At 39.9% G+C, this 25,744-nt stretch overlaps 1 long non-coding RNA gene across 1 annotated transcript; it reads left to right on the top strand.

Moving 5' to 3' along the window:
• Nucleotides 1-214: 214 nt before the first annotated feature.
• Nucleotides 215-25,322, top strand: LOC138924204 (uncharacterized). The gene is made up of 3 exons (XR_011438965.1): nt 215-906; nt 15,926-16,046; nt 23,522-25,322. It is a non-coding gene; the product is annotated as an uncharacterized lncRNA (long non-coding RNA).
• Nucleotides 25,323-25,744: the final 422 nt, after the last annotated feature.

Genomic DNA, 25,744 nt, shown 5'->3' with positions numbered 1-25,744 from the left:
GGATTTCTGTTTGGTTTTCAGTTTTTATCAGGAAGCCTATCAAATCTGTAAGCAATCAATAATTGAAAATACGTGGAAAAGCACTTTGAAAATTATGAAGTCCTATAAAGAGCCACTGTATTATGATGATGCCGTGGTTTTGATGGGGGTTAATGTCATCTCCTGCTCTCTTTCTCCAGCATCATTAAGTAATCATTAATTTCATTATTTTAGGAGCTACTCACTGATGAAAGGTGAGTCAGATAACACAGAAATTGGCCACAATTGTTACTTACATGTTCCGAAAGTGTAGGTCACCATGCTAGGTCCCTGAATGCCAATTTGGGTGCTGTTTTGACCCTGAACTGTTTTGATGTCAACATCTGAGCAGCCAGCACAGGACTAGGCACTTGGTGGGCATGAGATAGAGCCTTGCTAACTAAGCCCTGAAGAGACCTGGGGACTGAAGGGCAAAGGGGTACAGGTCGCTACACTAGGTGGAACCCAGTAGGAATTTGGATGCTGTCTGCAAGTCTTATAACAACCTCTGAGCAGAGCTCTGGGGGAGGCAGCAGGGACAGTGATTTTTGTTTGATGAATCCTCTGCACCGCAAATATTTGATGAACACATAAAAGTACAGCCCTAAGACAAACTCCAACCCAGACTACAATTTCTTGAATATAGACTTTATGATCCTTGTTCTTTCTTGTTACTCACATTAAGAGTTCACCTGGGGGATTAGCTAATGATTAGCTAGACTGAGGCAGTGAAACCAGTTTCTCAGAATTGGGCTGTTTCCTCTTTATATGGCTTCCCGGTAGGCATTCATAGGCCACGCTGGTGTCTGACATCTTTCTTCTACGTTCCCGGAGGATTTCAGCTGACCTGGGTGTCTCCCTGGGTCTCTTTTGTTGGCAGACTCAAAGGTGAGCTCATTAGCCATTACTCCTCAGAAAGATGTTCTTGGAAATCAAACACACTCTGAGTCATACCTGCCTGTGCCCTACCGAGACGGCACAATTTCATGCAGATTGGTTCTGCCCATAGGCTTCCAGGAGGAAGGAATTGAAAATATCTCATAGTATAAAACAGCACAGCTCGAGTTGGAGTAGGACTTCACTCCACAGAAATTTGGAGTGAAGGGAGGCCCTTAGTTCTCTACATGTGTAGGTAAGCCTTGAGAAATTTCACAGGTCTCTGCAGAGGGGTAGAAAATAATGGAGAGAAGTAGACAGGTGGATTGCTGAGGCAGGAGGACAAGAATCAGCCCTTCCCAACGGCAGCATTGCTTGTTCTAAATCCATAATCTCACACATCTGTGCTTTTGTACATGTAATGTGGACTGTTACCTCAACAAGGTGTCATTAATCATCACTTTGTTCCTAGCACAAACTGAAGGAGAAGAAGAGCATAGGACACACTCTTTTCCTCAAAGAGATTTTTGTTCTAGATAGAGAGACAAGAATTAAACTCTGGGAAGGCAAATTTCAAAAGGCTGCTTACGGCCAAGCGCAGAGTGAGTGATAGTCAAACGCACAGTGAGCGGTACACACAGGAAATCTTCTGCTCTTGCAGAGGTAGGAGGATCAGTATGGGCTGATGAAATAGAAGACATTAGAACAGGAAAAAGAAGAAGAAGATTCAAGCCATTAATGGAGATTGCCTGAGCAAACCTACACAACTAAGGATGCTCCTCAAGGAGCTGAGGACAACCTTGGGGATCATGAGTCCAATTCTTACAGCATCCCAATGGCAAGCTGGAGTCCACTGAGGTCAGCGAATTGCTCAAGGACGCCCCATGAATAAGTGGTGGAGCCAGATCTAGAATTCAAGACTCTGGGACCCTGCCTTAGTGCTGTGCTCTGCCAGGTGCCTGTGCAGTGGTGTAGTGAGGTGAAGGGAGAAGAGATCCAGGCCCGTGCACTCATGCTCTGATAGTCTTCCTCCGTTAATACTCTCAGTTACTCTAGACAGGCTCGCTTGCTGCCATTTTACAGACTGGTTCAACGGCGTCTGAAATAGAAGGTAACTTGCCCAAGGTAACACAGCTAGTGAGAGTGGACTTTGAACCCAAGTCTGGCTGTTTTCAAAGCCCAGTTTCTCTCTGCTGTGTCAACCTGCAATAAGAGTAAGGAGAGAGAGAGAGTTTTTACAGCCTGCTTTTTATAGTTCCTAGCTGAATACTGCAAGATATGAAGCAATGATTCACAGGGTTATTCCAATATTTTACACATTGCCCTTGAAGGGAGAGATAGCACTGTAAGGCAGGCTGGAGAATGTTGTTGGAGATCTGAAAAGGCCATGCAAGGGGTCTGAAAATCATAATGCTGCTACTCTGCTTTGTCATATTGACATAGACCTTGCTTATCACAATAAAATCAGGAGCAGATCCGACCTCTCTTGCAGTTACAATAACTCTTGTCTACCTTCTAAAATGATTCCCACATAACAAACCCTCAATTCCATAGACCCAGTCTAACCCAAGTAAGCAAAATTACTCTGACAACTGAGGCAGTAATTGCCTTTTCCGGGTCCCCTGGCCTCCGCAGTTGTTTCGGCTCTCCAAACAGGCACAGCCTTGTTTCTCTTTGCTGTGTGCGCTCTGGGAAGCTTTCTTGCTGGCGAATCAGTGTGTTCAATAAGCACTACTGTTCCCTTCAGTTGATTAAACCCCAGGATACCCGGCCTGTTAGCAGAAATATGCTAGGCTGATATCAAAGCTCTAGCCCACTTCATCTCATGAGGTTTTTTCCAACATGATCTTGGAGTATGCAGGTTACCTGCATTATAAACCAAATGGATCACTGGAATTTGGTAGCTACCACAGATTCAGTAGGCACATTAAGGAATCGGATTCTAACATTCTGTGCAGCCTTGACCCACACTAGCCTCAATGATTTCAGAGTTGCCGTCTGTCTCCTGACATATCCAGGTCTTTGATTTATCTGTGGCTCTAAATATATGTACCAGATCATATCGATGACAACCGCTGTTTCCGTGCATACCCTGAATCAGGTGCCTTACTTAGCCCTTAAATGCACCTCATTTGAATACTCATAGTAGACTTACAAGATGGCTATCATTATCCTCATTTTACAAATAAGAAAACTGAGTCTCAGAGAAGTTGAGTTACCTTCTCAAGGTAACACACCCTATACATCAGAACTGACTCAGGCCTGACTGAGTCCATAACGTGAATATTACAGTATAGACTGTGCTATCCTGAGACTCCAGTATAGCCTGTGCTCTGCTGCCTTCTATAGGCAATGCCATGGACTGCTGATGTTGTCTTTTCTCTGAGGCCTCAGCCAGCATAGGCACCGAATCAATTTAACGTGAAAGTCCATCTGAAACCAGGGGGCCAATCAGACCTTCCCGGGTACACATGGTTTATTACTGTATTCCCAACACCTAGCAGAGTACCTTGTACATTGTTAGAGATCAATACATGTTTGTTGAGTGAATGAATGACTTACTCAGTTGATTATTCTTGGCTAATGCTGTAAGTGGCCACCGCTTTATTCATCTGTTCTCTCTCATACTCCATTTATATTCTTCCAATCATTCTCTTTCATTGTTGCTCTCCTCCTCACATCCCCAAACACCGACACCATCTCAGTTCTTAGAACCTCTGTTCCATGGCTCATAATCAACATCATCATCATCACACGTCTTTCCTCTTTTCATAGACTCGTACCTCACCTCCTCGCCTCAAGTGAGTCCTGCCTTGCCCTGCAGTCCTCTTGAGTGGGGGCCTTATGGTCACGTAGTCTCTGAGTGCTATGGAATCATCAGTTATAATTTTCACTTTTCAAGCAATTCTTGGATTTGACCTCTTTTATCTATTCTCCAACTATTCCCTTTATTCAGACCCTTTTCGCTACTTCCCAGTCTCCTTAATTACAGTCTTTTCTTCAGGAAATCCATCCATCTGCTGGGAAAAGATTTTTCCAAACATAAATCCAGCATGTTGCATCCTGCTTAAAATCCTCTTGTAATTTCTAAACATCTTTCAAGCAAAACACACATTCCTTTCAATGACACCCTGCTCTTCGTACTCTGCCCCCAGATGCCTCTTCTCCAGTCATGCAAAATTATTCACTGAAGGGACCGCATCCCTCTGTACCTTTGTGCCTTTCAGATGCTATTTCCCACACCCGATGGCTGTGTACCTGCACCTCCTTCCCCTGGCTGCCTCGCAGTGCTGTATTCCCTGGTTTCCAGGGTGAGTTAGAATCCCTCACTGGTGCTGAGATAATACCTAATTATGCCTGCTCCATAGCACGTGTCAGACTTTGCATTTTCCTGTTTTGACAGAGACTAAACGTTCTCTTTGTCCCTTTGTGCTCAGTGCCCAGCGTACAGTAGATGCTCATTAACTATTAATTATATAAATCTTTAAAGAATAAAAGAAGTGCCTTCCAACACTCGAGAGTCTACGGTTCCATGAACAATAACTACAGGCAGAACTCATCATCTCTTTCCCAGATGACTACAACGCTCTTCTATTAGTCTCCTTGTCTCCATTCTTGTCTCCTTCAAGTCCCACTTATGCATGGCCACCAGAGTGATCCAACATAATGAACCTTCACTCTAAGGCTTCTGCTTTCCATGCTGCCCAGAGTGCATGAGTTTAAGTCCCACTTCTTCATGAAGCATCAATGCCCTCCAGGGGAGTGTCCTCTGCCTCTCGTCTCCCCATTCCCTGCCTTCCTTGATCTCTCCCAGGCTGGGTTAGCAGGGCTTCATGGAGGATCCCGCAGCTGTGTGCAGAACATCATCACAGCCTTTGCCACAATGCTATATGATTACTATTTAAAATGACATTCCCTTTGGCAGACAGTAAATTCCTTGAGGACAGGGATTGTGTCATATTCATCTCTGAACCCCTGGTAGCTAGCACAGCTTCTGGCCTATAGCAGGTGCTTATTAATAGGTATTGAATTAATAGTATTTAACAACAAACACAGTAGAGAGTTGGCAGGAAATGTGTTGCAAAGGAAAGCAAACTTTCGGACAAAGATCAGGCCTTCCAGCAGACTTTAAATTTAATGTATCAGATATATTTCTCATCAAAGGTTTTCAACTGAGGACAACATTTCATGAATATCCTTTGGTACAAATCAAAATGTGCATGAAAGATAAGTAGAAAATGAAAATGCAGATAATCTTCATAAAATGCAGTGAATTTCATACAGCAAAAGTTTTTAACATGCATTTTCATAATTAATGATACGTAACATTAACATCATTGCATTTATTTATGCAGCTAATTGCATTCCATCACACATTCTGTCTCCCTGTTTGCCACCGCATGATGCCCCCCATCATCAAGCAAGGTTTCAATCAATTGATCAACAAGTATTTATTAAAAACTTATTGTGAGGACAAGACTGCATTGGGTGCAGTGTTAGAATAATGAGATAACAGATTTCTGACTCTCAAGCAGTTCACAATTTATTTGAGGAGAACAGAGACACGAAGAGTAATAAAAAATAATCTGTGAACCCAAAACTCAGAAGCTAACCACTGCAGATATGATGAGAGGCGGCAATCACTGAAGCCTTAATGGAGGAAGTGGAAAGGATTTGGATAGTTATAAATAGGAAGAAAGCTCTTACAGGATTTGAGAGTCAATATATGCTTCATTTGTTTGTCTTTTCATTCATTTACCAGATATGCATGGAAACTGAGAGTCCGATGCAAATTCATCTCCATCTCCAAGGGCCAATTTGATCTCAGTGGTGTGTGTTCTATTCATGATTATTACCAATGAACACACATAAAAAAGAGCCATACAGTTCTTCTGCAGGCCCCTGTAGTAGTATTATTGGCCTTATTTTACAAATGAGGAAGCAGGCACCCAGAGATTGTGACTTGCCCAAGTTTACATAGCTACACAAGACAGAACTAGGACTTGAACTCAAGTCTTCTGACCCCAAAGCCCAAGCTTTTCCCAGTACCATGCAAGAAGCAAATGTCCAGTTTTGCCAAACAGCATCAATAGTCCTTCCAGCATGCGATTTTTCAGACCAGCTCGGTAAAGCAGATTTAGTGTGTTGTCTAATCTGAAAAGTGTGTAATCCTCTCTAGACTGTATTTATGGGAACCATCAATTCCACCATAAATCAGCCATTACAACTGAATTGTTCCATCAAGCAACCAATCAGGGCAGTGAAGAAATAAACAATGCATCTGATTTACTTAACCAGATGATATGAGCACAATAGTTAAACTGTTTAAGAATGAAAAGAAGCCATACTCTTAACCAAGCTTAACATTACCTCATTCCTTCCATGTTAAGACATATAATATGCTGGACTCCTGTTTATAAATGGCACCATGCCCTCATTAAAACTGCATTTTGGCCATTAGAGTTTCTAATAAAATTCATTTTGGCTACTCAGAAACATTCACATTAATCTCTTCTGGCTTCCTTCATATCTCTATACTCTTATACAATATCCTACTGGTTTTTTAAAAATTTTCATTAAATTGCTGAATGTGTTATTATTGCTACAATTTGAGCATTACACACTTATTAAATGTTCATGAAATTCTCCACTCTTCTACAACACTTGAAGTGTGTCTTAAACCATTCATCTGAATCACTACAAAGAGAATCTTTGAATGGCTTTTGGAGCTTCTGATCTCACATTTTTTTCCTTGGTGGGAAGGCAGTGTCAGACATTTGAGGCAAATTTTCAGTTTCTATTTAACTCCTATACGGTCATCCTTTCTCTCCAGGGTGAATCCCTGAGAAGCAGGGACTGTGGCTTGCTTCCTCAAAGCACCACCATTAATGAGAACAATTTCGAAGCATCACAACGAGAGAGGCCTCCTAAGTGCGGCCCAGGGGGATCGGCCTCAGATTCGCCTTCAACAGCTGCGTGTTGGAGACAGCCACTACGATGCCCATGCTGCATCTGCCACTTGCCTTCGACCCTGTCCTGACTGCTGAGCCTGGGCGCTTGGTGTCACTGCTAAATTCCAAGACAAACATCCTCGCCGAAGAACAACATTTTAACTTAGAATACAAATAGTCTACCCCTAACCGGGACCACAAGTCTATGTCAATTTAATTCAGGACGAAAAAGCAGGAAAGGAACTTCTTTACAATGAGAGCTCTTGCTTCTAGGGCCAAGTGTCTTACCTCGTGCCTTGGATCAGATTGTATACAATAAAGAGGTAGTTTTGTAGATAAATATTTCATCAACCAGGTTGGGAAGACAGCAGCGCAGCACGATTGGGAGAGTGTGGCATAGGGAGTCAGGAGACCTGGTTCTCGTTCTGTCTCTCCAGCGTTCAGTCTGCACAACCTTGGGCAAGTAACTCAATTCCCATGAGTCAGAGTCTTTCTCTGTGAAATTAAGATAACTATAATAATTCCTCCCTGCTTCACTCACTTATTGTAAGGGCCAACTTAGACACATTAAAATACACTATCAATACCGTATGCTGATTTGTTATTAGTTTTAATTCCACATTCTTACCTGCCATTTGGAATTGCCTGAGTAAATCCTTCTTTTCAGATTTTCTAAATGCCTTCAGCTGTGAAATAGGAGAGTTTGTAAGCAATTATTCGTCAAGCACCGGGTGTGAGCCCCACACTCCGCTAAGAGCTACAAAGATTAACAATAAATGAAAAATGTATGTATATGATAATCTTAACCTTAAGGACCTCATAATCTAGTCATGAAGAAGATATGGATACAAAAGAAAAACACACTGAAAAAACAGGACAACGTAGAGTTAAGGCCAATTAGGTGAGAACACTGCTGGATGGATTCGTATATGCCAGAGGCAGAGGGTGGACAGTGCTGAGGTCTGGCTCTGCGAAAGAGGGACAGGAGCCAGGTAAAGACGTGGGCATGTGGAGAGATTAATGTATATTAATGTATATATACAAAATATATATATATATGTAATGTATATATACAAATGTATAAGGAAACATGCGCAGTGAAGTTGACTTCAAGGCTGAATAGAAAATTCTAGGTGCGTTGATTGACAAGCACACACATGCTTGTCAAATATTCATGCATGTAATTCTATTACACAAACCAGAAAAACGTATTTTACTAGAGGATTACATTTCATGTTTCCAAGTATTCATACCTTTGTAAAAATGAGGAACATTTTTTGCGTGTGTAACACACGCAAAATAACTGTCCTAAGCTCTTTCCATATATTATCTAATTTAATACTACTACCCAATGAGCTAACTTTTTATATCTCCATTTTACAGATGATAAAACTGAAGCTTAGAGCAGTGGATTAATTTGCCCACATGAGTGGCAGAGTTAGGATTCCAAGAGTCATGTTTTCTTTTTTTCTTTTCATTGAAGTATAACTGACAGACAATATCCTACTAGTTTCAGGTGCACATCATAATAATTCGATATTTATATACATTACAAAATGACGACCAAAATAACTCTGGTTGCCATCTATCACCATACAAACTTTTTACAATATTATTGACTATATTCCCAAAGTGGTACATTACATCCCTCTGACTTATTAATTTTATAACTGGAAGCTTGTGCTTTTTGATTTCTGCTATTCTGCCTACCTCCCAACCCCTCCTCCTCCTGGTAGCCCCCACTTTGTTTCCTATATCTATGAGTCTGTTTCTGTTTTGTTTGGATTGCTCATTTATTTTGTTTTTTGCAATTTCACATATAAGTGAAATCATGTGGTATTTGTCTTTCTCTGTCTGATTTATTTCACTTAGCATAATACCATCTAGGTCCATCCACATTGTCACAAGTGGCAAGATTTCATTCTGGCCGAGTAGAATTCCATTGTATATGTATATACACCACATCTTCTTTATCCATTCATCTATCGATGGATGCTAAGTTTGCTTCCATATCTTAGCTATTATAAATAATGCTGCAGTGAACATAGGGGTGAATATATCTTTTCAAATCAGTGTTTTTGTTTCCTTCAGATAAGTACCCCAAAGTAAAATTGCTGGATCATATGGTAGTTCTCTTTTTAATTTTTTGAGGAACCTCTATACTGTTTTCCATAGCGGCTGCACCAATTTACATTCGCACCAACAGTGTACCAGGGTTCCCTTTTCTCCACATCCTCACTCACACTTATTATTTGTTGTTGTTTTTTTAATAAAAGCCATTCTATCAGGTGTGAGATGGTATCTCATTGTGGTTTTGATTTGCATTTCTCTGATGATTAGTGATGTTGAGCATCTTATCATGTGCCTGTTGGCCATCTGTATGTCTTCTTGGAAAAATATCTATTCAAGTCCTCTGCCAATAATTTAATGGGTAGTTTTTTAAACATTAAGTTGTGTAAGTTCTTTATATATTTTAGATATTAACCCTTTATCAGATGTTTGGTTTGCAAATAACTTCTCCCATTCAGTAAGTTGCCTTTTCCTTTTGTTGTTGATTTCCTTGACTGTGCAAAAGCTTTTTAGTCTGACGTAGTTCCATTTGTTTATTTTTGCTTTTTGGCCCTTGCCAGAGGAGAGTGGTCCAAAAAGATATTGCTAAGACTGATGTTAAAGAGCTGACTGCTTATGTTTTCTTCTAGGATTTTTATGGTTTCAGGTCTTACATTCAAGTGTTTAATCGATTTTGAGTTTACTTTTGCGTATAGAATAAGATAGTGGTCCAGTTTCATTCTTTTGCCTGTAGTTGTCTAGTTTTCACAACACCATTTATTGAAGAGACTGTCTTTTCCCATTGTATTTTCTTACCTCCTTCGTCATAAATTAATTGACCATGAATGCACGGGTTTATTTCTGGGCTCTCTATTCTATTGCATTGATCCATGTGTCTGTTTTCATGTCAATACCATACTGTTTTGATTACTATAGCTTTGTAGTATAGTTTGAAACCAGGGAGCATGATGCCTCCAGCTTTGTCCTTCTTTCTCAAGACTGCTTTGGCTATTTGAAGTCTTTTGTCATTTCCACACAATTTTAGCATTCTTTCTTCTAGCTCTGTGGAAAATGTCATTGGTATTTTGATGAGGATTGCATTGAATTTGTAGATTATTTTGGGTAGTGTGGACGTTGTGACAATACTAATTCTTCCAATCTGTGAGCATGAGCTATCTTTCCGTTTATTTCTGTCATCTTCAATTTCTTTCATCAAGGTCTTATAGTTTTGAGAGTACAGGTCTTTTACTTCCTTGGTTAAGTTTATTCCTAGGTATTTTACTCTTTTTGATGCAATTATAAATGGGATAATTTTCTCAATTTCTCTTTCTGATAGTTCGTTATTAGTGTACTGAAATGCAACTGATTTCTATGTATTAATTTTGTATCCTGTAATTTTACTGAGTTCCTTCATTAGTTCTAGCAGTTTTTTGGTGGACTCTACCATTTTCTATATATAGTATCACATCATCTGCAAGTAGTGACAGTTTTAATTCTTCCCTTCCAATTTAGAAGTCTTTAATTTCTTTCTCTTGCCTAATTGCTGTGGCTAAGACTTCCAATACTATGTTGAGTAAAAGTGGCAAGAGTGGACGTCCCTGTCTCATTCCTGATCTCAGAAGAGAAGCTTTCAGCTTTTCACCATTAAGTGTAAGATTAGCTTCAGGTTTGTCATATATGGCCGTTACTATGTTGAGTTATATTCCTTCTATACTCTTTGTTGACAGTTTTTATCATAAATGGATGTTGAATTTTGTTAAATGCTTTTTCTGCATCTGAGATGATATATGATTTTTGCCCTTTGTTTTGTTAATGTGGGTATCACATTGACTGATTTGCAGATGTTGAACCGTCCTTGTATCACTGGAATAAATCCCATGTGATTGTGGTGTATGATCTATTTAATGTGTTATTGAATTTGGTTTGCTAATATTTTGTTGAGGATATTTTCATCTGTGTTCATCAAGGATATTGGCCTGTAATTTTATTTTTTTGTGATATCTTTATCTTGTTTTGGTATCAGGGTAATGCTGGCCTTGTAAAACAAGTTTGGAAGTGTTCTTTCCTCTTCAATTTTTGGAATAAATTGAGAAGAATGAGTATTAACTCTTCTTTGACTTTTTTTTAAGGTATGCTTTTTTCTCATGAGGAAGATTGGCCCTGAGCTAACATCTGTTGCCAATCTTCCTCTTTTTACTTTTTTTCTCCCCAAAGCCCCGGCACATACTTGTATATCCTATTTGTACATCCTTCTATTTCTTCTATGTGGGACGCCATCTTAGCATGGCTTGACAAGCGATGCTAGGTTCTCATGCAGGATCCAACCCGATGAAGCCCAGGCCACCAAAGCAGAGCATGTGAACTTCACCACTACACCATCAGGCCGGCCCCTAACTCTTCTTTAAAAGTGTGGTGAAATGCACCTGTAAAGCCCTCTGGTCCTGGACTTTTGGTTTTGGGGAGCTTTTAAATTACTGATTCAGTGTCATTGCCTGTACTCAGTATATTCAGATTTTCTAATCCTTCATGATTTGGCCCTGGAAATTTGTGTCTTTCTAGGAATTTATTCATTTCTTCTATATTTTCCAATTTGTTGACGTATAATTGTTTGTAGTAGTTTTATGATCCTTTGTATTTCTGTGGTGTCACTTGAAATTTCTCTTTCATTTCTGATTTTATTCATTTGGGCACTCTTTTTTTCTTGATGAGTCTGGTTAAAGTTTTATTGATTTTGTTTAACTTTTCAAAGAAACAGCTTTTAGTTTCATTGATCTTTTCTGTTGTTTTTTTAGTATCTTTATTATTTCCTTCCTTCCCTTAACTTTGGGTTTTGTTTGTTCTTCTTCTAGTTTCTATAGGTGTAAAGTTAGATTGTTTGAGATTTTTCTTGTTTCTTGAGATAGACTTGTATTGCTATAAATGTCCCTCTTAGAGTTACTTTTGCTGCTTCCCATAGATTTTGGAATGTAGTGTTTCCATTTTCATTTGTCTCAAGGTATCTTTTGATTTTCTCTTTTATTTCTTCATTGACACAGTGGTTGTTTAGTCTCCACGTTTGTGTTTTTTTTCCAGTTCTGTTCTTTTAATTGATTTTTAGTTTCATACTGGTGTGGTTGGGAAAGATGCTTGATATGATTTCAATCTTCTTAAATTTATTGAGTCTTGTTTTGTGCCCTAACATGAGATCTATCCTGGAGAATGTTCCATTTGCACTTGAAAAGAATGTGTATTCTGCAGTTTTTGGATAGAATGACTATAAATATCTATTAAGTCCATATGGTCTATTATCTCTTATGGCCAAAGTTTCCTCATTGATTTTCCATTTGGAAGATCTATCTACTGATATAAGTGGAATATTAAAGTCTCCTATTATTGTGTTGTACTCGATTTCTCCCCTTATGTCTATTGCTGTTTACTTTATATGTTTAGGTATTCCTATGTCGTGTGCATAAATATTTGTGAATATTATATTCTCTTCTTGTATTGACCCCTTTATCAAAATGTAATGCCTTTCTTTGTCTTTGTTTTAAAGCTTATTTTTTCTGATATCAGTATTGCTACTCCAGCTTTCTTTTTGTTTTCATTTGTGTGGGATGTCTTTTTCCATCCCTTCACTTTCAATCTGTTTGTGTCTTTAGATCTGAAGTGAGTCTTTTGCAGGCAGCATATAGATGAGCCTTGTTTTTTAATCCATTTAGCCACCCTATGTCTTTTGATTGGAGCATTTAGTCCTTTTACGTTTAAAGTAATTATTGATTGGTGTGTGCTTGTTGCCGTATTGTTAGTTGTTTTCTTGTTCTTTCTGTAGTTCTTCTCTGTTCCTTTCCTCTTCTCTTGGTCTCTTCCCTTGTGGTTTGATGGTTTTATTTAATAATATTTTGGGGTTCCTTTTTCTTTACTTCTTTGTATCCACTGTAGGTTTTTGCTTGGTGGCTACCATGAGGGTTGTGTATATCAGCAGTCTATTTTAAGGTGATAGTTGCTTAAGTTTGAATGCATTCTAAAACACACTACATTTTTATCTCCCCCAATGTTTCATGTTTTTGATGTCATATTTTACAACTTTTTATTTTCTGTATCCCTTAACTACTTATTGTAATTATAGTTGATTTTACTACTTTTGTCTTTCAACCTTCATATTAGCTTTTTAAGTGACTGATCCTTTGCCTTTATTAAATATTTTCCTTTACCAGTGAGACTTTTTCTTTCATCTATTTTCTTATATTTAGTTATGGCCTTTTCTTTTCCACTTAAAGAAGACTCTTTTACATTTCTTGTAAGGTCACTTTAGTGGTGACGAACTCCTTTAGTTTTTGCTTGCTAGGGAACTCTAACTCTCCTTCAGTTCTGAACGATAACATTGCCAGGTAGGGTATTCTTGGTTGTAAGTTTTTTCCTTTCAGCACTTTGAATATATCATGCTACTCCCTTCTGTCCTACAAAGTTTCTGCTGAAATATCAGCTAATAGTTTTACGGGGGTTCCCTTGTAGGTAACTTGTTGTTTTGGTCTTGCTGTCTTTAAGATTCTCTCTTTGTCTTTAACTTTGGCCATTTTAATTATAAATAGTCTTGTTGTGGATCTCTTTGGATTCATCTTGTTTGGGACTGTCTGTGCTTCCTGGACCTGTGTGTCTGTTTCCTTTCTCAGGTTAGAAAAGCTTTCAGCCATTATTTCTTCAAATAAGTTTTCTGTCCCTTTCTCTCTCTCTTCCCCTTCTGGGACACCTATAATGTGAATGTTAATATGCTTGATGTCATCCCAGAGGTCCCTTAAACTATCCTCATTTAAATTTTTTTTTTTCTTTTTGCTGTTCTGATTAGGTGATTTCCACTATTTTGTCTTCCAGATCAGTGATCCATTCTTCTATACCCATCTAATCTGCTATTGATTACCTATAGTGTATTTTTCATTTCAGTTATTGTCTTCTTCAGTTCTAATTGGTTCTTATATTTTCTAACTCTTTGTTGAAGATCTAACTGTGTTCCTCCATTACTCTCCTGAGTTCAGTGAACATCTTTATGACCACCATTATGTGAACTGTTTATCAAGTAAATCACTTATCTCCATTTCAGTAGGGTTTTTTTCTGGAGTTTTATCTTGTTTTTTCATTTGAAACATATTCCTTTATCTCCTCATTTTGTTTGACTTTCTCTGTTTGTTTCCATGAATTAGGCATAACAGCTATGTTTTCTGGACTTAAAGGAGTGGCCTCATTTAAGAGCAGCCCCTGTGTAGACTGCATGTGCAAGACAGCTTTGGCAGGCTGACTGGAGCTGGAGTGGGCACAGACCAAGGGGCCCTGGGGCACACTGTACTGGGGCTGCCCTGGTGGGATGACTGGAGTTGGAGCAGGCACGAGCTTGGGGGGGTCCCATAAGGCACTTCACTGGAGCTGCCCCAGTAGGACAGCTAGAGCTGGAGGCGCATGGGTTAGGGGGTCCCAGGGCATGCTGCATCAGGACTGCCTTTGTGGGATGGCTGGAGCCAGAGTGGGTGCAAGCTGTGGGGGTCCCAGGATGCATGGGGGCAGCTTTAGCAGGCCGGCTAGAGTGTCTGCACCATGCTGCTCCCCATGCTGTCAAAGTAGAGAATGAACACAAAACAATGGAGCACACCAGTGCTTCCAACCTCAGAGAGAGTCCCAGCAGTTCCCTGCCCATTTGGCAAATGCTCTAGGGTTAGTAAATGTATTTCCTTCCTGTATAGTCTAAGTGTCCTTTGAATCACTGTTCTTTCACAGTGACCCAGGGCAGGCAAGCCTGAGTTCAGACCCCCTCAGTGCTAACCCTCCCTGCTGCAGGTCACTGCATTGGGGGTGGGATTCCCATCAATATCATGTCTTTGTCTCTCCTACCCATGTCTATAGTGGCCCCTCTATCGTTTGTTGTGCAGAAGCTTTTCAAGCAGCCCTCAGTTCTTTAGGAGGGATTGCTCTACATGTGGGTGTAGATTCAGTGAGTCCAGGGTCTTCCTACACCACCATTTGGACCCTCCTGCCTCTTGTTCCAATTTTTAACCTAAAGTCTATTTTGTCTATATAAGTATAGCTACCCCTACTCTCTTTTGTTTTCCACTTGCATGGGTTATATTTTTTCATCCCTTCATGTTAAGCCTATGTGTGTCCTTAAAGCTGAAGTAAGTCTCTTGTAGGCAGCATATAGTGGAGTCTTGTTTTTTATCCATACTCTATGCTTTTTGATTGAAGAACGCAATCCATTTACATTTAGAGTAATTACTGGTAGATTAAAGACTTACTAATGCCATCTTATTAATTGTTTTCTGGCTTTTTTGTAGTTCATATTTTCCTGTTTCCCTCTCTTGTTTCCCTCCTTTGTGAATTAATGATTTTCCATAGTGGTATGTTTTGATTCTCTTCTCTTTATCTTTTGTAAATCTACTGTAGCTTTTTGCTTTGTGATTATTGTGAGGCTTACATAGAACATCTCATAGATATAATAATCTATTTTACACTGATAACAACTTAAATTTGATTGCATACGATTGCTCTATCCTTTTACTCCTCCATTTGATGTTTTTGATGTTACAATTTACCTCTTTTTATATTTTGTATCCATTAACAAATTATTGCAGCTACAGTTTTTGCTTAATTTTGGGGGTTTTTGGAGGAAGATTAACCCTGAGCTAACATCTGCTGCCAGTCCTTCTCTTTTTGCTGAGGAAGACTGGCCCTGAGCTAACATCTATGCCCGTCCCCCTCCACTCCATATGTAGGACACCTGCCACAGCATGGCTTGACAAGCAGTGCACAGGTCTACACCCAGGATCCAAACCAGTGAACCCTGGGCCACTGAAGCAGAATGCGAGAACTTAACCACTGTGCCACTTGGCCAGCCTGTACAATTATTTTTAATAGCCTTGTCCTTTAACCTTTTTACTAGAGTTTAGCAGTTAGCATTGTACCATATTGTAGTAGTAGAGTATTCTGAATTTGACTATATTCTTACCTTTACCAGTGTGTTGTGTATTTTCATATAATTCATGTTACTAAGTAGTGTTCTTTTCTTTCAGCTTGAAGAACTCCTTTCAACATTTCTTGTAAGGCAGATCTAGTGGTGATAAAGTCTCTCAGCTTTTGTTTGACTGGGAAAGTCTTTATATCTCCTTTATTTTTGAAGCACAGCTTTAACAGGTAAAGTATTTTTGGTTGGCAATTTATTTTCAGCACTTTGAATATATCATTCCTCTCTCCTAGCCTATAAGGTTTCCACCAAGAAATTCACTGATAGGCTTATGTAGGTTTCCTTGTAAGTTATGAACCTTTTTTCTCTCTTGTTGTTTTTAAGATTCTTCTCTTTGTCTTTGATTTTTGACAGTTTTATTATAGTGTTTCTTGGAGAAGACCTCTTCAATTTATTTTGTTTAGTGATCTATGAGCTTTGTGAATTTGGATATTCAAATCTCTCCTCAGACCTGGGAAGTTCTCAGCCCCTCTTTCTTTAAATAACCCTTCTACCTTTTCTCTCTCTCTTCTCCTTCTGGAAGTCCAAAATTTTGCAGATGGCTCTTTTGATAGTATCCCATATATCACATAGGTTTTCTTCTCTCTTTTCCGCTCTTTTTTCTTTTTGTTCCTCTGATTAGATAATTTAAATTGATCTATGTTTGAGCTAACTTATTCTTTCTTCTGCCTGGTCTAGTCTGCTATTGAAGCTGTCTATGGAATTCTTCAGTTCGGTCATTATATTCTTCAGCTCCAAAATTTTTGTCTGGTTCTTTTTCATGTTTTCTATCTCTTTTGTTTAACTTCTCATTTTGTTCTTGTATTCTTTTCCTGACACCGTTAAATTACTTATCTGTTCTCTTGAAGATCTCTGAGCATCTTTAGAACAATTATTTTGAATTTTTTGTCAGATAATGCCTGGATCTCCATTTCCTTGAGGCAGCTACTGAAGGTTTACTATATTCCTTTGGTGGAGTTATATTTCCCCCCTGCTTTTCTTCCTTGTTCCTAGTGGTCTCTACACATCTCAGCTTTGCCAATCTGGGTGGGGTGAAATCAAAGTGGGACCTTCATGTGGTGCCCCAAAAGACTAAGGAAACTGGTCACTTACTCCACTCTTTCTTTCCTAGTGAGAGGAATGCTTTCTAGCTGAGGAGTTCCCTCAGGGCACTGAGCAATGCTGGCTTGGGGGATGAAACGATGCAGGCAAAGTAAAACTGGCTTCCTTCTCTTCTTGTGCGGTTATTCTCAGGTTTTTGTTCCACTGTATTGCTAAAGTTTCTTAGGTGGACTCTTGAGCTCTCTCAGAGCTGTTATTGTTCATAGAAAGCTGTCTAATTGTTAATCTTTTTGGGGAGATGGAAGCTGGGGTCTCCTTGTTGTTGTTAGTGGTGTCCAGTTAATTCCAGCTCCTAGCACCTCTGTGTGCAGCAGAGTGGAACCCTTCCCAGTATCTTTGCACCATTCTCTCACCTTCCAGCGCTATATCAGCCAATGCTCCACTGCTGTGTGGCCAGGTCCTTCTTCCTAGTCTAGTCTGCCTTAGTCAGGAAGCTCTGCTGAAACCTGTCCACCATGGATGATTCTGCTGGTATTTGAAATTCCGGTGGCATAGCTTTCACCATCACAGCAACATGCAGCCACTACAGTCTGACAACTGATAGATGGGTGGTGTGGTTCCCTGACCAGGAAACTAACCTGGGCCATGGCAATGAGAGCACCAAATGTCAACCACTAGACCACCAGATCTCCTACATAACCATTTTTCCAGATGAGCCTTGAGGTGACTGCAGCCCTGACTGACAGCTTGGTGACAATCCTCTAAGAGACCCTGAATCAGAGGTACTCAGCTAAGCTGTGCTGGATTCCTGACCCTCAGAAACTATAAGATCATAAATACTCATAAATTTGGAGTAATTTGCTACATAGCAATAAACAACAAACACAAGACAGTACTTTCTCTAAGTCTTCCTGCCATCGACCTACTTTGTAGCCCATCTTTTCCCTCTTTCCTCTCGTCACAATGGAGAGATGTTCCACTTGTCTAATTCAAGTCATCCCACCAATGCTCTGAATCCATCTCCCTCTGCCTCCGTGGGGACCTCACTCTACCTATTAGTTATTGCCTCTTTCCTGAATCTTTAGAATCTCCCTCTCTGATTCCATTGTCACAACATTTAAAAATGTTCAAAATTTACTCATGACAAACCCATCCTCAGCTGACATTTCCCTCTAGTGACTTCTCTATCTTATCTGTGGCTTCAGAGTTGACCTTCTTAAAACAATATCTCCATTTCTTCAGCTTCCATTCACAAACATTACACCACCTCTGTCTGAAAGATTCAGTTCCTGAACTACATAAACTTTACTCCAGTGGCTCATTGTACATCTTCCATTGGATGTCGTACATTCACCTCAAACTCAACATGTCTGAAACTGAAATCATCTTTCTTCACAAACTTGGTGTTCCTCTTGTTCCTATCTCAGGAAAGGTCCCAGCATTTACAGAGTCTGATGTCTTCTTGTCCTTCTCTCTCTCTCTGACATCATATGTTTGTCCTAACAATTACCAAGCTAAGCTCTGTCTGCCTTCTTACTATCTGGTGCTTCCATCATATCCAGGACTCCAGACTTACATAACTACTCATAGCCCCTGAACAAACTTTCCGTATTCTCTTGCTCTGGGGTCTTGTACACGCTCCTCTTTTCACCTCACCCTTTTCCTCCTAACATTCTCAGAGGTTTTCCCTGAGCACCCCAGACTGAGTTGAGCTCCCCTGCCCTGTATTTCCACAGCTTCTTGGACTTACTCTTATCATAGAACTTATCACATCATGTGATAATTATTTTATTTTGTTTCTCTGGTATATTTTGAAAATATATTTTGCTCACTGTTATATCCCCAGCACCTAAGACAGTGCCTTTCACAAAGAACAAGCACACGAGAAGCGCTTATTTGTTTTTATGAATAAGTGATGTAAGCCTATGCACTACTCTCTTAGGGCTGCCCTAACACACTACCATAAACTGGATGGCTTAAGAGAACAGAAATTTCTTCTCTCCCAGTTCTGGAGGCCAGAAGTCTGAGATCAAGGTGTGAGCAGGGCCATGCTCACCAGGAAGACCCTGGTGGAGAATACTTCTTCTCCTCTTCCAGGGTCTGGTGGCTCCCGGCATTCCTTGGTTAATGGCAGCATAACTCAGGTCTCTGCCCTCATCCTCACATGGCCTTCTTCCCTGTGTCTCTGTGCCTCTTCTCCTTTTCTGTCTCTTATAAGGACACTTGTCATTGGATTTAGGGCTCACCTTAATCCAGGATGATCTCATCCCAAAATTCTTACCTTAATTACATCTGCAAATACCCTTATTCCAAGTAAGGTCACATTCTGAGGTTCCGGGTGGACATAAATCTTGAGAGTCCACTATTCAACCCACTGCACTCTGCCCTCTGGCCTCCTAATTCATGTCCATTCCCTGTGCAAAATACATTCACTCCATCCCAACATTCCCCATTAACTCATTACAACATCAACTCTAAGTCCAAAATCTTATCTAACTATGGTCAGCTCAAAAAGTCCCCTGTATCATCATCTAAATCATCTAAGTCAGGTACGGGTGGGATTCTGGGTACGATCCATCCTGTGGCAAAATTATTCTCTACCTGCAGGCCTACAAACTAGAAATAAGAAGTCTACTTACAAAATGCAATAGTGGGACAGGCGTAAAATACATATTCCCATTCCAAAAGGGAGAAATTGGAAAGAAGGAAGGGGTCACTGGCCCCAAGCAAGTTCAAACCTCAGCAGAGAAAATTCCTTTAGATGTCAAGACGTGGGAACAGTCCTCTGTGGCTCGAGGCTCCACCATCTGGGCACACAGCTGTATCACCTCCTGCGCCCTGGGCAGCAGCCCCTTTGTCCACTCTGCCCTCAGCAGCTGCTCCATCACCCTTGGCCTCTCGACCCACAGCACCACCACCTGAGTCATCCTTCCTTTTTCTTGAAGAGTAGCACATGTTTGCAGCCTGGTAGCTGTATCAGCTCATTTCATGTCTGTCGAGTTTTGGAAATCTGACCACCTTTTAAAATTTTGTCCAGTCACTGTCCTTTTCAGTCCAAGCTGGAAGTGTTTCTGCAGGTATCCCCGGAAACCTCATGGGCCTCCCGTGTATGTCCAAGGGATCCACGCTTTAGGCAAGAGAGCTCTCCATAGATTCTCTCTGGATAACTCCATCTCTATTCCTGGCTTCTTCTGAGACAATCAGTTGGGTCTATAAGCCACAGACCTAATCTCTTCAATTGTCCAACCGTACCCTTGGACTTCTCTCCAGAGTACATTTCATCAACAGTGAATTTCCTAATTTTACCATCCTTTGCAATCTAAATAAGTTGAGAACCTCCCAAATCTTCAAATGCTGGTTCTTTTTTGCTGAAGATATTCTTCTTCAATTTATCTCTAGCCTCTCCCAATTTACTACAAGCAACAAAGAGAAAACACGCCCCACCTTTTATGCTTTGCTTAGGAATCTCCTCAGCTAAATAGCCAAGTTCATTATAACAAATTCTGCTTTCCATCCAACTGCAGAACACAATTCAGCCATTTTCTGCACTTTATAAAACGTATTGTCTTTCCTCCAATTTCAAATAATATGTTCCTCATTTCCTTCTGGGACCTCCCCAGAAACACATTTAACTTTCATATTTCTACCAATAGTCTCTTTATGGCAACCCTGGCTGTTTCTATCACGCTTCTCAAAATTCTTTCAGCTTTTATTCATTACCCAATTCCAAAGTCATTTCCACATTTGTAGGTATTTGTTGCAGCAACTCCCCATTTCTCAGTACCAAAAAATAAATATGTATCAGTACATGTTCTAGCAGAGACATATATATATATATATATATATATATTCCTTTAAAGAAAGAATGTGATTATAGGGACTGGGTAGTCCAATACGTAGGACATGCCAGCTGACGGGAAACTCTCAGGCAGGGACTGACGCTGCAGGCTACAAGCAGAATGTCTCCTACAAGGAAATCTCAATTTTGCACTTAAGGCCTTTCAACTGACTAGATAAGGCCCACCATATTATTGAGGATAATCTTCTTTAAAATCAACTGATTGTAGATATGGACGACATCTACAAAATACTTTCACAGCAACACCTATATTAGTGTTTAATTAAATGACTTGGTATTATAGTCTAGCCAAGCTGACACATAAAACAGGTTATGTCATTAGTGAAGTATGAAGTTGCATGAAGAATTTAGTTCTCTCTGGCTTGTACAGTCCTTCATATGATAATATAAAAATATTGACTCACGAAATGAATATATTTGACTGGCATATTTGATATTAAACACACCTACATAATGCCATGTATAGAAATGCACATTTTATGATTTTGTTCATAAAAGAATATAGTAAACCCAAAAAAATGTATCATTTACATTATTGTTATCACTTTGCACTGCTTCCCCTGACTGGCAAACGAAAAGAACCTGGGGTGAGGGGTAGGCTCATATGTTGTCCCTCAGCCCCTTGAGATGGCATCTGAGTTAAGTATTAGATCCATTGCATTACTGCTCAAGATACTACAGCCAAAGTGTTCCTTTAAATTCAAATGTATCACATAGAGAGAGCATTTCCACATTTCTCAAATTATGGAAAAATAGTAATAATTGTAATTACTAAAGTATCAGGATATTTTCTGTGCTGCTTTGGAAAGAAAGCTTAAAGAATTGGGCTGGCATTTTATTGGGCTGGTATATTTTATTAAGATGGTTTTGCCTAAGAACTTTCCTATGAATTCTCTGGTTTTAATTTGGTTATCAAGTCAATTTAAAATATATAAGCGGGGCCAGCCCCATGGCGGAGTGGTTAAGGCCCAGGGTTTCACTGGTTTGGATCCTGGTCATGGACCTAGCACCACTCGTCAAGCCATGCTGAGGCCGCATCCCACATAACACAACCAGAAGGACCTATAAGTAGAATATACAACTATGTACTGGGGGGCTTTGGGGAGAAAGAAAAGAAAAAGTGAAGATTGGCAACAGATGTTAGCTCAGGTGCCAATCTTTAAAAAAAATAATAAAAATAAATGAAATATATGAGCTACATGCATATTCCTGTTGTATTTAAATAAATGTTCTCAGTGATTACATAAAAAGGGATTTTTGCAAAATTAGAAGAGGCCACTTGTCACACAAGGTAAGCCAGCCAACTTCCCTCATAAATATCAAAAAAAAACACTTCCTTCGGTGAGTTCTCTGTGGCTCAATTTGGGCCTTTCAGCTGCACGAGCTCAGAGACTCCATCTCTTCAGGGCCCTGGAGTCAATTTAACTCAGGAAACTGATTCCAGCTAACTCAGCTCACAAGAAAACAATTGATAAAACCAGAATATCAGTGTGTTAACTTAAAGTAAAACTATCCTAAGTGAACTAGATGCTTCCACCCACCTGACCACCCCTTCTTTCTCTGTAGAAAAGACTCATAAAAAGCCTAGTTCTTAAGCAGTTGCTTGGTGATCATAAAATGAGTTCAAGGGAAACTGAAAGAGTCAGATACTGAATGGACCTCAGGCTTTGCTAGCTGATGCTTCCATTTCTACACTAGGATTGACCTGTCAGAACTAAATACTTGCTTCTGTCTATCCAAACCTCTCTTCCTGGAAAGGACTTGAATGTAGCATTGTAAATATCTAAATCCACAACTCAATTTCTACAAAACTAAGGCGGATGACCTTCACATACAAGCTAATTGGCACATTCTTCAGATATGTTAACTTTTTCGATCTAGTTACCGTCAATAGTCATGTCTGCCCGTGAGCCAATCAGTTTCTCTAAGATGTGGTAGTAGTCATTATAATGACCCCTTCTGAGCACATGCGCTTCAGAGCCTCCTTGAGTTTGGTGGGACCATGTAACTAGTTCTGACCAACAAGTTTCCAGTGGGAGAGTTATATGTCACTTCTAGATGGGAACGTTTAAATACCAGTGCAAAACTCTCTAGAGTTCCCTTTATCTGCCAAGATACCCAACAATAGACAATGCCCAGATAGGGTCTGCTCTGGGTCCCAAAGGGAAGGAAATGTGCCTCCAGATAACTTGTGAAGGTCACATACCAGGAACAAGAAATGAACCTGATGTTATAACATGGAGATCTTGGAGTTGTTTTCACTGTAGTAGAATCTTGCCTATCCTAACTGGTAATATGGCATTACACATTTTATCGGTGTTATTTGGTTATTTCTGATGGTGATTTTATTTCTCTTTTCAAGTTTTTTAGTGAACACCTCTCTGTTGCTTATCTCCACATGTCACCTATGAAGTCATAAATAAATAAATCCTATCTATGTAGTGTTTATGAAGCTCAGGGATTCTTAGCCATCTGACCCCGGTTCTGCATGTATACCCTGCACTGCCTCAGAAGACCCATTACCTCAAACATTTCCATCCAGTCATGATTGCTTAAATAATTTGAACTTTTCAAATAAAGCATCATTTACCATGTGCTTCTAACAAAAGAACTCCGAAGGAACTGGGACTATGCCCAATTAGAATTTTATTTGTGTGTCTGGGAGTTTGTTGTTAGGGAGATCTGTAAAGCTATCAGGCTAGCTCCTCCTGGCTTATACATGACCTAATCCACCTTCTCCTCCAGTCACCAGACTTGACCATCAACCCTGACCCTCGAACACTAGGAAAGGCGTCTCAAATCCTGATCATATCCAGATTCAGCCTCCCGTGAAGGAGAACTCTGTGTGCTTGCAGATAATTAAGAAAGGATACTTAAATCTTTGTCCCTTACCCTTACCCTGATGGCAGCTTCAGCAACACCATCTTTTTCTCTTCTGTCTGTTTGTGGAAGAAAAGGGAATTGGGAAGACATCTTGAAAGGAACTCCAATCAAAGACTCCAATTTGCTACAACTGAATCAGGATACTACTCTGACTCTCTTTTCAAAGAAACTTCAGCTCTGTGGAGACATAAAAGGAGGGTATGCAGGCATTTGGGATAAAGCACTTAAGACTTGTGAGTCCTCTATAAATGTTATTTCTCATTTTGGGGGACTGACAATTCATAAGTCAGAATGTAATCAAGGTATACATTGTCTTCAATGTGCAATTTTCAATGTGATTGTATTCTAAGTCATATTATATAAGGGAAATTAGCTTCTCCTTGCAGCTTCTTGCTTTTCTTTGATAAGTTCCTTTGAGGTGACTTACTTAGATGCTCCAGAAACTAAGGCTGTAAATAACAGTCACTGCAGAAGAGAGGGGTGCTGGGCGTAAGGCCTTGGGAATGTTGCCACCAAGTCACTAAGTCCTTCACCTCCGTGTCTCTGGTCGGCATCTAGCCAATGTTGGCAGCATGCAGAAAGCACACCCCTTGTCCTATTACCATGTTGTGACCTGTAAGAGATGAGTCAAGGATAATTTTAATCAATTCCCAGTGATTTACATACTAAGCATTCCTCTTTCATGACTATAATACAAATTTAGGGTTAGAATGGGCCAAGGATCAAGAAAATATTGAATTATAAGGGTGTTTAAAAAATCATCTGGACTAGTCTCTTAGCCAGCAAAAAATCTGTTCCACAGCATCCCCATAAGTAACATTTTAAAGGAATTGGGTCTTATAAGCAATAGTTAATAGCTATGACAGCTATCATTTATTGAGTTATTATAAACTAGGGAATGTGTCCTTACCCGAATCTAATGAGAAAAGTAATTTTAGTGTCCCAGTTTTACGAACGAAGCTCTTGAGGATTAGAAGAACTAAAGAATTTCCCTGAGATCTCAGATTCCTTGAAGACATCTCTGGCAGTTTCTAAGTTTTGTGATTATAACCCCTAATTTACATTGCTCTTATCAGGTAATCATTACAGACTTTGAAGTTGGGAGTGACATCATGAGCCTTTTCTTTGAAGATGAGTTTAATAGCATAGAAACAAGAGAGTTTATAAAAAGCCAGAGAAACCCCTAATGTCAAAAAAGGAGAGGGAAAAAGCAATACATGATATCAAAGTCTAGGTGAGAAATCACCTGGAAAACAACATTTGCACAAAATCTTCAGATTGGAATTTAACAATGGGTAAAAGGGGATCTAACTGAAACATATAGCATTGGCTTTTGTAATTCATATGCCTGTGTATTTCCCCTTGACCTCATTTCCTTACCTGAGATCATTCCTGTTCATCATTATAAACTCAATGTCTGGCATATACCCAAGTGACATAGACACTAAAAAGTCGTTAGCTGACAAATGATTCAGAGTGGCATTTACTTCTCTATTGTTCTTTGGCTGTGTGATTTTTTTTAACCAGCATTACGCTTGCTTTGAGGAATCCTATACTGAAGCCCTACTCTGAGTAAATATTACCCTCACTTACATTTTTAAATGATGTTTATTATACTATAAGCTCATAACTACCAAAATGTTATGTTGAAAATAGATTTTTTTTTTTTAGGAAGATTAGCCCTGAGCTAACATCTGCTGCCAATCCTCCTCTTTTTGCTGAGGAAACCTGGTCCTGAGTTCACATCCGCGCCCATCTTCTTCTACTTTATATGTGGGACGCCTGCCACAGCATGGCTTGACAAGCAGTGCCATGTCCGCACCCGGGATCTGAACCAGTTAACCCTGGGCCGTGGAAGCAGAAAGTGCAAACTTAACCGCTATACCACGGGGCTGGCCCCCTGAAGACAGATATTTTTAAAACCCCGTCTTTGGACCCTTATTGTGGACGGCACTGAATAAGTTAGGAGCATTTATACTGATAAGGGTACATTGAAACTTCTCCATCTCAGCCCTCAGATGGAGCCCAGAGTCCTCCAAGGACTTACTCTGTTCCTCTAAAGCAGTTGTTATCCCTCAAACTCCA

The sequence above is a fragment of the Equus caballus genome, chromosome 5 (assembly GCF_041296265.1).
Source record: "Equus caballus isolate H_3958 breed thoroughbred chromosome 5, TB-T2T, whole genome shotgun sequence".
Taxonomy (NCBI): Eukaryota; Metazoa; Chordata; class Mammalia; order Perissodactyla; family Equidae; genus Equus; species Equus caballus.
Note: the sequence above shows the minus strand (reverse complement) of the source record. Positions and strands in the feature narration are given on the sequence as shown.